Source organism: Geotrypetes seraphini, chromosome 10 (genome assembly GCF_902459505.1).
Source record: "Geotrypetes seraphini chromosome 10, aGeoSer1.1, whole genome shotgun sequence".
Taxonomy (NCBI): Eukaryota; Metazoa; Chordata; class Amphibia; order Gymnophiona; family Dermophiidae; genus Geotrypetes; species Geotrypetes seraphini.
Window position 1 is genome coordinate 86,590,363 of NC_047093.1, and position 18,214 is coordinate 86,608,576.

Consider the following 18,214-nt stretch of genomic DNA (forward strand, 5'->3'; position numbering starts at 1 on the left):
AATGTCACTCACAAACATATTGAACAGTATCAGTCCCCAACACCGAACCCTGAGGGACTCCACTACTCACCTTTCCTTCCTCTGAGCGACTTCCATTAACCACCACCCTCTGGCGTCTGTAAGCTCCTAATCAACTGTCAACTCCTAATCACAGTCCTAGAATGGTTCTTGAAATTCTTACGTTCCCGCTCTTACACTGTCAACATGAATGGCACCTCATCCTCCCCCTGGAAACCGATATGTGGAGTCCCGCAAGGCTCACCTCTATCTCCTATTCTTTTCAACATCTATATGTCCTCCCTGAAACTCCTCCATCTATCCCCCCTAGAAAAACTTTACACTTATGCTGATGACATCCTTGTCCTCCTTGAGACCGACTCGAACCTCACTAACCTCTCTGAGAACATATCCTCATGTATAACGAACCTCCAATCCTGGGCCCTCACCATACAAATGAAACTGAACGAGTCCAAAACAAAACTACTTTGGCTCGGCCCAAAATTAGACCAATTACCCACCTTCATCCCACTGTCCTCTGGCTCCACACTGCAGCTTGAGTTCTCAAGCAAAGTTCTGGGCATCATCATTGATTCTACATTGTCCTTCAACGACCACCTCAATTCCTTGGTAAAAAAAATGCTTTTTCAGCCTTCACATGCTAATGAAAGTGAGATCCTGCTTCCATCAAAAACACTTTGCCGTCCTTGTCCAATCCATCATCCTTTCCAGACTGGACTACTGCAACTCTATCTACTTAAGCCTAACAAAGAAAAACCTTCAAAGACTTCAGTGGATTCAGAATGCCGTGGCTAAGCTTATCTTCGCAAAAAGTAAATTTGACCATGTCTCACCACTACTGTCCAAGCTTCACTGGCTTCCAGTAATCTCCAGGGTTCACTTTAAATGCGCCTGCCTAACTTTCAAGATCCTACATGGCATCCTTCCTCCTTTTATTCCACTTTCTTGGAATTCCTCAAATCCTAATACCACCAGATCCACCCCAAAATTAAAACTATCCTTCCCCTCATTAAAAGGCATTTCTCATGCAGGAAAACTAGGGACCTCCCTTCCCTTCAGAATCACTGAGCTCTTGAACAACCTTACCTCCCCACTTTGGAATCTGAGCTCCCTCCAACTTTTCCGTAAACATCTGAAAACTTGGCTATTCTCAAAAATGTAATACTTCCTCCTTCTCTGGTATACTAAGCCCCTCTAAACATTCTTTATACTAAGGCCTATAACCCTTCATTGGAGTTCCTTTTCTATCCCAGCTCCTGTAAACCATGCCGAGCTCTACGATTGTGGCGAGAATGCGGTATACAAACCTAAGGTTTAGTTTAGTTTAGTTTAGTCAGCTTTCCCCCAACATCTACTTTTACGAGCTGCTCTCTTTTTCTTTAAATGAATGAATTAATATATTTATTTTATTATTCATCTATTAGGATGTATTTACTGCCTTTTTGAAGGAATTTACCCAAGGCGGTATACAGCAAGAAGTCGAACATTAGCAATAGACAATTGCAGCAGTAAAAATGTCAAATAATAGTATATACAGAATGGCATAATTTGCTACTTACAGTGTCAACACAATAGGCCTGATTCTATAAATGGTATCTAACCATGCCTAACTTTTAGGCACTGGTCTGTGCGGTTGTCAATCAACTGCTAGGCATCCTTTATAGAATCACGCCTAGTGGCATAATTCTAATCAATTAAAAAAATTTTTTAAAAGTTTTTAAAGGAGTGGTCAATTGCTACACCAATTAACCAATTAAAAATTAATTAAGCTGTGCACATATTTAGGCTAGGCGTTTCTAAGTGGCCGCTGTTGGGGTGCCCAATATGTAATAAAACATTTTGATAGCATAGAGTACAAGCAAAGGAGGAACACAGATGGATAAGATAGAAACAGAGAAAATGAAGGCAGATCAAGGCCATTTGGCCTATCTAGTCTTCCTAACCATGCGATCTATTATCCTATCCTCTCCCTGAGAGATCCAATCTACTTATCTCAAGCTTGTCTCCACCATCTCCACTGGGAGGCCATTTCAAGCATTCGTCACCCTTTCCATTAAAAAGTATTTTCTGAGATTATTTCTGAATCTATACCCTTTCACCTTAATCCTATGCCCCTTCATTCCAGAGTTTCCTTTCAAATGAAAGAGACTCGCCTCATACACATTTATGATAAAGTAAACGAAGTAACAGGCGTTAGAAAATAAGCGGACTAATTTAATGAAAGTTGTGCAGAAGTGAGAAAAGTGCATAAATATAATCTCAGCTAGAGAAGGAATGGATAAACAAGTCTTGCTACTATATCAGGCCCTTTTACAAATGTGCACTGCCCAGCAGCACATGCTAAATGCTGAGCCTCCCATTCTGCTCTTATGGGCGACTTGACATAAGAACATAAGCAATGCCTCCGCTGGGTCAGACCTGAGGTCCATCGTGCCCAGCAGTCCGCTCATTCGGCGGCCCAATAGGTCCAGGACCTGTGAAGTAATCCTCTATCTATACCCCTCTATCCCCTTTTCCAGCAGGAAATTGTCCAATCCTTTCATAAACCCCAGTACCATACTCTGCCCTATTACATCCTCCGGAAGCGCATTCCAAGTGTCCACCACACGTTGGATAAAGAAGAACTTCCTAGCATTCGTTTTGAATCTGTCCCCTTTCAACTTTTCTGAGTGCCCTCTTGTTCTTTTATTTTGTGAAAGTTTGAAGAATATGTTCCTCTCCACTCTCTCTATGCCCTTCATGATCTTGTAAGTCTGAATATCCCTTCTAAGTCTCCTCTTCTCCAGGGAAAAGAGACCCAGCTTCTCCAATCTCTCAGCGTATGAAAGGTTTTCCATACCTTTTATCAGACGTGTCGCTCTCCTCTGAACCCTCTTGAATAACGCCATATCCTTCTTCAGGTACGGCGACCAATATTGGACGCAGTACTCCAGATGTGGGCCCACCATCACCCGATACAATGGAAGGATAACTTCTTTCGTTCTGGTTGTAAATACCCTTCTTGATTATACCTAGCATTCTATTCGCTTTCTTAGCAGCCGCTGCGCACTGTGCCATCGGCTTCATTGTCATGTCCACCATTACCCCCAAGTCCCTTTCTTGGGTACTCTCATTCAATAATATCCTTCCCATCGTATAGTTGTACCTCAAGTTTACATTTCTCAACGTTGAACTTCATCTGCCATCTCGTTGCCCATTCCCCTAGTTTGTTCAAGTCCCTTTGCAATTCTTCACAGTCCTCTTTAGTCCGAGCTCCATTAAATAGTTTGGTGTCGTCCGCAAATTTTATTATCTCACATTTCGTCCCTGTTTCTAGATCATTTAAGAAGATATTAAATAGCAGCGGCCCCAGCACTGAGCCCTGCGGGACACCACTCGTGATCCTCTTCCAGTCCAAGTAGTGGCCCTTCACTCCTACCCTCTGTTTCCTAACCTCCAACCAGCTTTTATTAGACCATATGTGTGTCTGTCAAGTAGAGAATTACAAGGGGACACATTTTTCCCCGTCCCAACCCAGCGAGTTCTTTTCCTATCCCTGCCCCCTTCCTGCAAGCTCTGTCCTCATCTGCACAAGCCTCAAACCCTTTAAAATCATAAGTGTTCAAGGTATGTGCAGTTAAGGCTGAGCTTACAGGAATGAAACCGGGACAGTGAAAGTGACAAAACTTGCAGGCATGGGTTAGGGAAAATGAGTTCCTAGGGGATGGGGAAAAATTTGTCCCCATGTCATTCTCTAGTGTCAAGCAAGTTAGTTGCTTCTTCCATATAAGGTTTGGGAGAGGAGCCAAGCTTTCACCCACTTCCTGAAGTAGAGATAATAACTCAGTAACTTATTTAAAGAAAAGATAATAAGTACAGTCTTCTCTTATATCTGTCTGTCTTTCCCCACTACTTGTCCCTTGAACTCCATTTTTCCATGTCTCTCCCAGTTCTTTTTCACTCACTTTCTTTTTGTACTTATGTATTTTAGAGGCTGATAAAATGGGCTGTTAACTTGTGTTAATTATCTTGTGTTAACAGCCCATGTTAATGTCATACTGATGTAGTGCAAGTTAAATTTCTCATATTAAACCTGAGAAGTTAACGTTGATATTGATGGAAAAAAAAAAAAAAAATGTAACTACACCTCCGAGAGGTGTAGTTAATCTCTTGCATTAATGGGTCAATTTTAAACTTTGCACATCTTTAACGTGCATTATTTAACTATGCATTCATAAGTAATGACCTGATTTATGAGCTATTCAGCTCATTACCTATTCTGCATTGATTTTGCACTGATTTTTGCAATAGCTAAACGATACACTTTATCAAAATAACGCACATTAATGATGCTTGTAATATGTGATATTACTATTGTGAACTTCAAGCCCATTTAGTACATTACCTCTTGTTGAATTCAACTTCTGGAATTTTCCTATCTATGTAGAAAGAAACAAAGTTTCATCTATTTTTTATATATCCATTCTTTGATCTTATAATCATCGAACATTATCTTTTTGTTTTTCTCCTCTTCTACTTCACAAATATTGCTAGCTATTTTTACTTATCTTTACATTTCTTGCACTCACTAACCTTCCTTCACTTTATCTTGTCTTCATATTCCTATGTTTGGCATACATTTTCATTATAGAAACATGAGGGCCGATAAAGGCCAAATGGCCCATCCAGTTTGCCCATCCATAACATCCACTAACTCCTCCTCTCCCTAAGAGATTCCATGTGCCTATCCCACACTTTCTTGAACTCAAAGTCTTTGTCTCCACCACTTTTACCGAGAGATATTCCATGCATCTATCACATTTTCTGTAAAAAAAAGTATTTCCTTAGATTACTCCTGAGCCTATCACCTCTAACTTCATCCTATGCCCTCTCATTCCGGAGCTTCCTTTTAAATGAAAGAGATTTGTCTCATGTGCATTTATGCCATGTAGTTATTTAAATGTCTCTTTCTGGCTCCCTGTGCACAGTGGTGGCTTTGATCCCGTTTTGAAAAGTTACATTTTGAAACATGTGGAGTTTTTTGCCTATAATACAGAGCAGGACTGGCTTAAGAACTCATTGGGTTGCTGTCCATACATTATGGATAAGTTGAGACTTTTTCTCCACCTATTATAAATGTACTTTCATGGGGTATTTCCACCTCTAGGCTAATAACAATTTTTTGCTGATTGTATTTAAATGTCTCTATCATATCTCCCTTCTCCCGCCTTTCCTCCAAAGTATAGATATTGAGATCTTTAAGTCTGTCTCCATACACCTTATATAGTAACATAGTAACATAGTAGATGACGGCAGATAAAGACCCGAATGGTCCATCCAGTCTGCCCAACCTGATTCAATTTAAATTTTTTTTTTTTTTTTTCTTCTTAGCTATTTCTGGGCGAGAATCCAAAGCTTTACCCGGTACTGTGCTTGGGTTCCAACTGCCAAAATCACTGTTAAGACTTACTCCAGCCCATCTACACCCTCCCAGCCATTGAAGCCCTCCCCTGCCCATCCTCCTCCAAACGGCCATACACCAACCATTTTAGTTGCCTTCCTATGCACCATCCTGTTTATATCTTTTTAAAGATGTGGTCTCCAGAACTGTACAGAATGTTCTAAATGAGGTCTCACAAGAGTCTAATACAGGGGCATCAATACCTCCTTTTTCCTATTGGCCATACCTCTCTCTATGCACCCTTGCATCCTCCTAGCTTTCACCGTCACCTTTTCAACCTGTTTGGCCACCTTTAGATCATTACACATTATCATATCCAAGTCCCACTCTTCTTTCATGCACAAAAGATCTTCATCCGCTAAACTGTTCCCTCAGGTTTTTGCAGTTCAAATGCATGATCTTGCATTTTTTACCATTAAATCATAGCTGCCAAATTTCAGATCATTCTTCAAGCTTCGCTAGGTCCTTCCTTATATTATTCACACCATCAGGGGTGTCTACTCTATTGCAGATTTTGGCATCGTCTGCAAAGAGGCAAATCTTGCCTGACAGCCCTTCAGCAATATTGTTTACAAAAATGTTAAAAAGAACAGGGCCAAGAACTGAACCTTGAGGTATAACAATGGTAACATTCTTTTCCTCAGAGAGCTCTCCATTGACCACTACCCTCTGTCGCCTTCCACTGAACCAGTTTCTGACCTAGTCTGTCACTTTGGGGCCCATCCCGAGGACACTCAGTTTATAAATTAGATGCCTTTGTGGAACATTGTCAAAGGCTTTGCTAAAATCTGAATACAGGCAGTCCCCAAGTTACAGACACCCAACTTAAGTATGACTCGTACTTAAGAATGCGGTTATGGCTTCATTTGATTTCACTGAGCAGTATTTCCAGTGGCATAGACTCCTACACTTCTCCTGTAGCAGATTCAGGAATGATGCATGGCCAGTTTAAGAACAGTGTGGTTGTGTATGCTGTACCTTAGAGGGAACACTGGGGACAGTTGGCCCTTTTATCAGCTGGGAACAGAGGTAAGCAGCAAGAATCTTAAAATCTACAAGTTCTGAGTTACATACAAAGAGGGAGCCAGAAGGCCTTGAGCATGTGCAGATGCTTAAGGCCCAGCACAGGAAAGAGGCAGGATCTTCGGACACCGGCACGTCCTGTGGGTTGGTGCTGCCTGCCGGTGCCAGATCGGGGTAAGGACTTATGTTTGGGTGGGCAGGAGATGCCGGTTCACAGGAGGGGGGCATTCGCAAGCGGGGGGGGGGGGGGGGCAATACCAGTTCAAGGGGAGGGGGGGGGCGATGCCGGTTCTCGGGGGGGGGGGTGGAAGTGCGCCAGTGGCCTCAGGGGTAGGTGTTGAGGTGGAGCAGCACCGGTGGCTTCAGGGGTTGGGGATGAGGTAGAGCAGCGCCAGTGGCCTTGGGGGGGGGGTGGGGAACGAATCAAGCAAGTTTCCCTTACTTCCTATGGGGAAACTCGCTTCGATATATGAGCACTTTGGTTTTCGAGCATTCTTCTGGAACAAATTATGCTCGAAAACCAAGGTTCCACTGTATTTTAGAAAATAATCTGCTGATGTAGATGCTGTTCTAAAATATGACAAAAGGACATTTGTATGCCATTTTAGAAATATAAGCATGTATTTTCCCAGTACTGTCACAAAGACCAGTATCTCTTCAAAATTAATCAGGGACCACTGTTCAGGCACTAGGCCTGATGGGCCGCCGCAGGAGCGGACCGCTGAGCAAGATGGACCTCTGGTCTGACTCAGCGGGGGCAACTTCTTATGTTCTTATGTTCAAAGTTTGGCTTTTTTTTGGGGGGGGGAGCAGAAACAACTGGGGGATTAAAGGGGGCAACTCTTTTAATCCTTTCTGTGCACTGCTACTCAGCAAAACCTAAACATGCTAGGTAGCAAGGTTAATTCCTGAAGTCAATCTGTTAGCACATTGATGTTTATTTCCCTTCTCAGATGGGATATAAACGTGCATTTCTAGCTACACATTAATCTGACCCAAAATACACATCCTTGCTATTTGCATGCACTTGGAAAAGAAAGGAGAGGAAGTTAGATTTGATATACAGTACTAATCTAATCTAATCCTTAGGTTTGTAAACAGCATCATCTCCACATTCGTAGAGCTCGGCGCGGTTTACAATAGGAGAAATAGGAAGGAACTACAACAGAGGGTTGGAAGTAGAAATGTGAAGAAAATTTAGAGGACTTGGGATGCCAAGATATAAGAGTTTCCTTGATTCCTAAGTTGGAGGGAGACTTACATTTTTTGAGAAAAGCCAGGTTTTCAGATGTTTGCGGAAAACTTGGAGAGAGCTCAAGTTCCGAAGAGGGGAGGTAAGGTTGTTCCAGAGCTCAGTGATTTTGAAGTGGAGGGTTCTGTTCCAGGAATCCCCGTTGAAAAGGATTTAGGTCCCAATTCCTGCCCCATACTTTCTCTGTCTCTGTCATTTGGAAGTCAGGTACCTGGGGACACATCTTAAAGACCAGAAATCGTCTTCCAAAACATGTCCAAATTTTATTATGAGTTTCACATCTTTTATATGAATCAGGTTTGTCAGCATGTGACGGCATGTGACGTAAACACAAACCATATATGGACACAGGTCACATGAAACTTTAAACACATCAGCATTTTTCCTATCTGGAGATTGAAGTCCACAGAGGGTCAGAAAAAGCCTTAACCAGCAGAGCCCCTAATCTAAATCTGTCTGTAAATACGGCTTAACAAAACAATTGAATTCACTTCACAACATCTCTGTTTAAACATTCATGTCAAAGAAGGAAAGACAAACAGGGCCTGCCTTTCTTACAACTTTAAACAACAAATGCCTAAGGAAAATTATCAAGGATCATGATACGTGTCCCTTCAAATCCCCTCTTACGTCATGAAAATGACGTCATAAATACACAGCATGAGCTGGAAGGGAGTGATACTCTAGATATGTCTCTCAAGGAGGGTTTTTTTAGAAGCTGTAATACGAATAACACAGTACATGAGCAGTCAAGATAAGAGTGCAAATAATAAGAGATTATAACAATTTTAACTAATCCGATCAATATTCTTATTAATAGTAATAAAGGGAATAAGGAACTCAAACCCAGCCTTAACCTGAGCTCGGGCCTTAAATTCATCTGGGACCCCTCTTGGGACCCCTATAGTATACATGTGATCAGATTTATATCAAGACAAATAAAAGGAAAAACCATGTGAATAGGAAGGATGCCTTTCAGAAAGAATATGCAGAAGCATAGTAACCTTAGCTAAAGTGCACTGGCCTATCCACTGGCTGGGTAGCTTAACAGGGAGCCAAAAGTCTCCATAAAGCCAGTAAATATCAAATCTGATGCAGCAACAATGGGGCATACCTATGAGCCAAGACAGAACAATAACCTGGGGGTAAATTACCTACAAAACTACCCTGTGTCAGATTAGAAACATGACATGTGTAATTGCCCTTATAAATGGTAACAGCAATATCAAGCTTTTGCTGTCCTGGCAACAAAGGGTATTTAGAACACTACAGTGCACAAAGGGGATAGGTAAAATTAGAGGAGATATTGGTAAATAACCCAAAAAAGCATGGTTGGATACCAGGAGGGAGGTCCAGATGTACGGTTCCTAGATGGGGTCTAGCTTGAGCACATATGTAACAATTACTCTTATTATGTTGATCAGCAGTGAATTTCATCCATTCTAACCAGAGGTTACGTTCTGAAAACCCTACCTTAACAGCCACAATATCTTCAAAAGTGGGATTGGCAATAGCCATCATGTCAGTAAGTTTATTGAATGTAGGGGCCAGTGGGTTAGTATTTTTTGGGGCCCCCACAAAATGGCAGGAGAAGATGAGTGGAGGTAGATAGATCCCGTAAGAAAACTGATGGGTCGGATAGCTAGACCCACCCTTAAACCACATGTCCATAATGTACATACCTTCATCAGTAGGTCTAAGGTTGTCAATAGTAAGAGAAAGCTTAATAATTTGTACAGGAACACTTTTCCTATAACAGTGTCCAACCTTATGAAAGGTCATACAAGTAAGCAGTGATTTACCATTTTGGTCCACTGTTTTTCAGGGTATTTTCTAGTTTATAAACCCAGTCAGTATCAATATTCCACCCTACCACTCCCCAGAATGCACACTTAACCCCCCAACGTGAGTCAGTAACATATATATATATATATATATATGTCTTTAGTTTTAGGAATCTCTGAGGACCAATGGCACAGCCTTGGGATATCAATTGATGAACAGTCCACAATGTCACAATACTCAAAGGAGAAGGTGGCAACTTGCACACTGCTGGAAATGTACCAAAGGATAGCATACCATCAGTCTTTTCTGGATTCCAATTGAAGGACAGCCTTTGCGAGGGAGTAGTCCAGCTTGACGTCGTGTTTGCAAAGAGGTGTCGGGGGTGCTGTTTACAGCAGATGTGTCATTTACAGATGGGTATGGGCAGAAAGTGTCGTGGACCCAGAACACATCATCCCTGTAGACCCAGTTAGAAATGATCCATACAGGGAGAAAAACTAGCAGCAGCGGTGCCAGTAAGAGAATGATAAAGTTGGTAGAATGCTGCAATGAGATCATCATGTTGTTCCACTGGAGGAGGTGAAATCTGCGCAGGGAAGACTTGCTTCTGGGGTTTTAGGTTAACCCTCTTCAAGCGACTTGCGTGGATCCAAACAGGAAACTCCTCAGTGAGTGCAGCGGGCCTGGTCACAGCGATCACAGTAGTGGGAAGGCCAAAGGGGAAATCCGTCTGCTTCCGATCCTTGGAAAGCTTCTGGACAATCACCAGGCTGGAAAAAATGGGTAGGAATCTGTGGAGAGAAAGGAGAAGTGCAAGACACGTTTCTTTGAACAAGCCCTAATATTTCAATTAGCTTTTGGACGTATTCCTCCTGTATCAAGGGAAAATCTACCCATGGGGCGGGGAAAGGTCATCCCGTGAGAATCTCAAAGGGAGAGCAGCCAGATGTCTGTGCATACAGAAAGAGATACTTGAAAAGAGATGCTTGAAAAGCATTCCAAATATCATTCAGCAGCTGTACTCCAATGTGATCCAAATAAGAGATAGAAAACAAGAGAAACCATGTTGCCTGTACTGAATGTGGCAACATGTAACAATACCAATTCATGTACTTGATATAGCTATGGCAAAAGAGAGACAATACTCACTTACTTAAGGTTCTTAATTGAACAATCCAAAAGGATATGTTTTTATCGTGCTGCATATAACTATTATGCACCTCAGAGAGACCATACTGATGTACTGAATGTATTCAGAAATGTATATTGAATGGATCATATGTAGGGAACACCACGAAATAAACGCTGTATAAAGTAAAACTTTTTTCTTAAACATATAACCCTTAACTAAACTATATTCAGAATATAAAAGCTAAAAGTAAAAGAACATTGCGCAGTTAGGCTAGTAAGAAGTGGAAAAAGAGCTCTAGAAATGGCCAATATTATGTATCCTGGGGTACCCACTAAACTAAAACAAGTAGACATGACACAGACAAAACATAAAGTTTTAAGCGTGGAGCTATTACTCCATCTGTCAAGTGTGCAGGGCTGAATTTAACTCTGCAAATAAACACATTGATATAAAAAAACCAAAACTACAAATAATGTATATCATAACCATCTCATATTTGAAAAAAGGCATAAAGCTAATGTCTCTTTGGAGTGTCTCTATCTCTGCAGTGATAAAGAGGACCCATGGAAAACATTAGAAATATCTGTGGCAAAACGGATCTGGGATGGCTATGTATAAATCTGGAAAAAACATTTTAAATTAGCAACATCCTAATTTCAGCTAAAACAATAGAAAGGAATTGTATTTTCCAATTTATTTTCAATTCACAACCGTGCCAGTTGTAATTATCGAACTATATATATATATATATGTATCAAGGAGCAAAAGGTCAAGAATGAAAATATCACTAGCAAGAAGTTAAAATGTCGAGCGAGCACTACGATAACCAATACCATGATATTGGGCAATGAATAAGGGGGAGCTAGCAGCTGGTATCCAGGGTTTCCCCTCTTTGCACCAAAGTCCGTCTAAAAGGGCGGCTTTGGGCACCTGCCAAACGCCAGGCATCAAATTCAGAGGAAGCTGTGAAAAAAGAGAGGAAGAGAATCCTGTTCACCCGTGAGACCCAAAAGCCCATTTAAAAGAAGGGCTTGAACATCGTGAAGAGTGTGAAGGGTAATGGGGTGACCTAGGGTCAGAGAAGTAACCATCTCTACCACCATAGCACAAGCAGCCAGGGCTTTCTTGAACAGGAGTGACTATAAAAAAAAAGGCAACAGAGCGTAACTTACCGCCATGTTCTCCCTTCATGGTGTTACAATAGTCCCAAACAAAGAGATAAAACATGTGGGCATAAGCAGGAAACCCAGACTTGAGCTAGAAACCAAAGCACATCTTAAATGTCCAACATTTCATAAGTCCATCTGATAAGAGCAGTCATTTCAGAAACCAGGGTCTGTCTCAAAATCTGGTCATAGAAGGAACAAGCAGAGATCCATTGGCGGCAGTGACCAATCATAGCAAGAAAAGTAAGCATGTCTTTCTTGGTAGCTGGGCGGGGCAGACCCAGAACAGCAGCAATGCAGAAAGTGCAGATTTTCCTCTGACCATGAGACAGGACAAAACCCAGGTATTTCACTTCAGATGTACACCAGTGCAGTTTATTTCATGACACCTTGTGACCACACACAGACAACCATTATAAAAGGTGCAAACTATCAGCCTGACAGGTCTCCTGAATTATGGAACACAAAAAGTTGTACAAAAATGAGAATAGGACCATGAGGGGCAGTACATGACTGTAGAATAGCCCGAAGGACATTCCACACTAGGTATACTGTTGCTTAAAGGTGAAGGCAAAAAAAGAGCTGAAAAGCCTTACCAACAGGGACTAAAATAAAACATTCTTTAGGACAATGACAGAAAAAAATCATTGGCTGCCGATGGAATGGTGGAAGAAACATAAGTGCAATGAGAATTACCAAAACACTAACAGCCCTAAAATCTAGGACGAAACGGGGAATGCCATCAGCTTTGACAACAAGAGCGATGGGCGTATTATAAGAAGAGATGGTGGTTTTGATAATGCCGGAGAAAAGTCAAGAGACAAGCAGTGGAATCTCACCTTACTGCTTGATAAAACCAAGAATGAGTAACTTCAAAGAAGCACTATAGGGGATCAGTGGAAGCCCAAACAGAGAAGTCTGGGGGAAGGGACAAAAACATTCATGCACAGACCCTGATAATGAAAGCAAAGAACAGATTAGCTTTGCTCTGCACAAGAAAGAAAACCTTTAAAACGGAATTTTTTCTTTTTCTTGTTTCTTTTTGTTTATGATCCAGCACAGAACACAAAGGAAGCAGCCGTAGAAGAAACGCACAAAATTAGTCAGGATCAAAAGGAAGACAAGAAATAGTGCTTGTGTACAAACTACAAGGGAAAGATCTTAGACTGATTCAAACAGCGCTTTCAATTCATTCCACATAACAGCACGTCCTACCTCAGTATTAAACATTGGTGACACAGAAAGATGGGAGCTGAAGTAAAAAATGTCATACATACACACAGCCGTACAAGTCTCATTTGTCTAGGAGTAACCTAAGTGCCTTATGACTCATTACAAAGCCAATATAACAATGCAAAAATATTCGCTTATGTTACCTTATAAGCGAGGTACAGTAATAAGAGACAATAAAATCTTATACTCTATAAAAGTTTTAACCTTACAAATGACAGAGTGGGCAGGGGGGGTTCTATAAATAATTTCATTCTTCCCGAAAGAATGGCAGCTGCTTATATGGGGCGCTTACCGAAAGTACCCCGAGATTTTTCCCAAAAAAACTCCATAATAGAACCCAAAGCTTGAACTTAAAATAAAGGGTGGGTACAGGTCACCACTACCCAGTGAGTATTAAAGAACAGAAAAAATTCAGAAATACTCACAAAATATTGGTGATATCATCTGCCCATCACGGACGTGCCCCCAACTGAAAAGGATTTAGGTCCCAATTCCTGCCCCATACTTTCCCTGTCTCTGTCATTTGGAAGTCAGGTACCTGGGGACACATCTTAAAGACCAGAAATCGTCTTCCAAAACATGTCCAAATTTTATTATGAGTTTCACATCTTTTATATGAATCAGGTTTGTCAGCATGTGACGGCATGTGACGTAAACACAAACCATATATGGACACAGGTCACATGAAACTTTAAACACATCAGCATTTTTCCTATCTGGAGATTGAAGTCCACAGAGGGTCAGAAAAAGCCTTAACCAGCAGAGCCCCTAATCTAAATCTGTCTGTAAATACGGCTTAACAAAACAATTGAATTCACTTCACAACATCTCTGTTTAAACATTCATGTCAAAGAAGGAAAGACAAACAGGGCCTGCCTTTCTTACAACTTTAAACAACAAATGCCTAAGGAAAATTATCAAGGATCATGATACGTGTCCCTTCACCCGTGAATTTAGAAAAACTACAAATGCGGTTTTTCATCTGTCAAAAGGCAAGAGAGGGCAGCTGGAGAGGCAGGAGAGGGCAGCTGGTGCGCTGGCGGGTGAAGAAAATCACTCGCGGTTTGCTCCGACCGCCTCTTTCTATAGTAAAGTCGGGCTACACCAATTAGGAGCTGCGTTGACACGCAGCTCATCATTGGCGTAACCTGACTTTACTACAGGAAGAGGAAGTCGGAGCAGACCGCGAATAAGCGAGTCCGCAATTCGCAAATTGCAAATTCATGGGGGGAACACTGTACTGCCTTTCTCTGTTTGCAATCAATGCGGTTTACATATTGTTTAAAGGTATTTATTTTGTACGTACAGTGTTTCCCCGCTCATTCATGATTTGCGAATCATGGACTCGCTCATTCGTGGTCTGCTCCGACCGCCTCTTCCTGTAATAAAGTCAGGCTACACCAATCAGGAGCTGTGTGTCAAAGCAGTTCCTGATTGGTGTAGCCTGACTTTACTACAGGAAGAGGCGGTCGGAGCAGACCGCGAATGAGCGAGTCCGCTATTCGCGAATCACAAATTTGCGGGGGAACTCTGTATTGCCTTTCTCTGATTGCAATCAATGCAGTTTATGTATTGTTTAAAGGTATTTATTTTGTATGTACAGTGTTCCCCCTTCTCATTCATGGTTCACAAATCCTGGACTCGCTCATTCGTGGTTTGCTTCGACCACCTCTTCCTGTAGTAAATTTGAGCTACACCAATCAGGAGCTGCGTGTTAAACCAGCTCCTGATTGGTGTAGCCTGACTTTACTACAGGAAGAGGCGGTCGGAGCAGACAGCGAGTGATTTTCTTCACCTGCCGGTGCTCCAGCTGCCCTCTCCTGCCTCCCCGCAAATTTCAGGGGAGTACTGTATTACGTATTGTTTAAAGCTATTTATTTTGTACCCAGAGCAACGGAAGGTTAAGTGACTGTTACCCCTGATTCTCAAGCCACTACACTAACTATTAGGCTACTCCTCCACTCTGCACTTGGCTTTTTGATGTGCATATCTTGGCTTTGTAAAATGGGAACTTAGATGTTTTTGCAAGATAAGCATTTATGTGCTTGTTTATGCACGTCTTCAAAGTTTGGCTTTTATTTGGGGGGGGGGGGGACAAAAACAACTGGTTTATGAACATTTTCAATGTGAATAACACTTCTAAAATGGTCACCTTTATGCCATCTCACAAATAATCAATTTTTTAAAAAATTCTGGCCGCAGGAGTAAAAAAACAAAAAAATCTGATATTCAGCATTGGTATCCAGATTGTGTCCAAAACCAAATATCCAGATATAGCAGCAAGCAGCTGTCTGATCTGAATAGTAGCCATATTTAAATCGCTCTCTGAAAATTAGGATTTTTCGTAATAAAAGTCATAATAGTTCTTCTAACTAGATAACTGCTTCCTCTGTCCATATGCTACCCTGAATTTCAGCTTCCCCATCTGGTTAGTGCCCCTAAAAATCAACAGCTAGCTTTGGCCAGTGGCACTTATCCAGATTACTAGTGCTGCTATTTGAATACGTGCCTTTAAATACTGACTCAGAAATTGTGCTTCATCAAAAGGGTAGTTCTGTAACTGGGCACTTGCATTTACATGGCCTTTGCATGTATAATATACAGAATATTAGCATTTTTGTAGGTAAGTGGACACGTATGCATATAAGTGGCAGCAATGTGACTGAGCACTATTCTATAAGGAAGTTCAAGACGCTATTCTGTTCAAAATGCTGCTGTGCGCCTCTTATTCCATCAGGGTCATTATACCCACATTACTCCTCTCCTCAGGTCGCTTCATTGGCTACCTGTTCATCTCTACATAGAATTCAAACTCCTCTTATTCACTCTGTAGCTCCTCAGTATTACTCCTCTCTTTTTACTCCCTATACTCCCTCCCATCCCCCCCAACTGGAACTCCATTTGTCAGACAAGTCCCTACAGTCGGTACCCTTATCTTCTACTGTCAACTCCCATCTCCGTCCCTTCTACCTTGCTGTGCCCCATGCCTGGAAACAACCTGCCTGGCTAGTTACATCTCTGGTGGTATTCAAATCCAGACTGAAAGCCCACTTATTTGAAGCTATGTTTAAATCTTAACCCTACCAACATATCTGTCTGTCATTCTCTCAATGTTCCCCTCCCCCTTTCCAGCCCCCTCTAATTCCCTTCATGAGCACTAAGCTCAGACTCCCCTTTGTCCTATGTGATCCCACCTCATCATCCCTCCTCTAATTCCCCACAAGAGCACTATGTTCTGACTTCCCTTTTGTCCTTTGTGTCTGTCATAATTAGATTGTAAGCTCTTCTGAGAAGGGGCCATCTCTTGCGTGTACATTGTGCAGCGCTGCATGCATCTGGTAGCACTATAGAAATAATAAATTGTTGTTGATGTAAATAAGTGGTATGATGCATACATGCAAGGGGGTGAGCACATAGGCAGGGCATGGAAAATGCATTGGCTATGCTGACACTTACTTATGTGACTTACAGAATACAGCCTCCCTGATATGCAAAATGTGTTAACTGGTCAACAGTGTCTCGGAGACTGACATGTCATTTTCAGTGGAGATAACTCTTTTCCTGGCAGAAAATCACCAATTAGCACCAGGGGTTATCACCAGTTAGATCCTAGGGGTGTTCTAGGGGCAGGTTTGATGTAGGCCCTGATTTTCAGCACTAACCGCCTAAGGTTAGTGTATAGATAAGACTGTATAAATAGCAGTTCTATCTTTATGCAGTAGCCGAAGGCAAGTTAGCACTAAATTTTGGCTAAATGTTTATTGGACAGCTGCCTTTTAAAAAACCCAGATATGCAATGCCGGATTAGTGCTAGTGATAGGCTTTAAGCACCCTGCCCACTGCTGGCTGAATATCAGTCCCAGTAAGTTACACCACATTTAGATTCCCCCAGTTACATCACGTCTATGGCTTGTGTAACTGCTGGCTGGCATTCCAATGCTGGTCTATAAAAAAATCTGGGTGTCCAGTTGCAGTTACAGAATAGATTCTCACTGTGCAGCATTGGGACACCTATAAGGGAATACCTAAATGTACTAAGGTTTCTGAACAGGTACACATACAGAAATATCACATAGAATGATGAACATCTTTTATTACTATTGATATTTTACTTAAATGAAATACATATGAGCCTATACTTTCTTTCTGATCAATATTCAGCTGATGTGCAGTACCAGGCCATGTCCGGCCACTGGCATTGAATATTTGAGGCTGACCATATTGTTTCTTGGTGCCAGGACTTATGCAGGTCCTGGCCAATATTCATTTGGGACCCATATAAGACATTTATGCAGCTCCTGGTTGAATATTAGCCAGGACCTGCATAAAGAGATGTCCTTTCCTTCCCCTTTCTCTAATAAACAAGGCCCTTCTTCCCTCCTTCCCACCCAACAAAGAGCAAGGCCTCTCTTCTTTCCTTCACTTTCTCCTCCAACTAACATGGTACCCCTAATAGCCCCTTGGGCCTATTTCAGTCATTGGTGGTGAAGTGGTCTTTGGAGAGAAGCAATGCCCACTCATTCCTGCCCAAGCTGGCCCCATCATCACAATGGTTGCCATGGCCTCTAGTGGCAATATCACAGTAGTACCACAAGACTTCGATTAGAAATTGTGACAGCCATTGTGATGATGGAACTGGCCTAGGCAAGAGCATGGAGGCATCACTCCTGCCCGGAAGACCACTTTACCACCAAAGATTGGAACGGTAGGCTGAGCAGGGGGCTACTAGCAGTGGGGGTAAAGGGCTACTGAAGGCTTGTTCATTGGGGGAGGAGTAGGAGGAGGCCTTGCTTTTGGTGGGAGGAGGAAAGGAAGAAGGGGAAAAAGGGAATAAGGGGAGCTTTGTTTTTGAGAGGGAGGAAGGGGACAGCATAGGTAGCTTTGAGACATTTCCTGGAAGTTATGCAGGGGCCACCAATATTTAGTGCCAGCATTTGCATAGCTAACCTGATAAGATTAGGACTGCTGTTTATGTGATTCTAAGTGCCCATAGAGTATAATTGAAGTGGGCAGTGTCTTCTGCTGCCTGCTTAAACTGTTTTGAATATCAATCCTTTAATAAATACACTGGTAAAGAATAAAGAGATATAGATATTTAAGAGAAAGAACAGGGAAAGCATGACTGTGAGAATGTGTGAATTATTTCTTACAGATATAGAAGAAGA

At 41.9% G+C, this 18,214-nt stretch overlaps 1 protein-coding gene across 5 annotated transcripts in view; it reads left to right on the forward strand.

Annotated features, from left to right (window-relative positions):
• The window catches only part of ASTN2 (astrotactin 2), a 1,902,914-nt gene that overhangs the window by 1,013,620 nt on the left and 871,080 nt on the right, over window positions 1–18,214 (forward strand). The gene's annotated exons all lie outside the window — the stretch shown is intronic.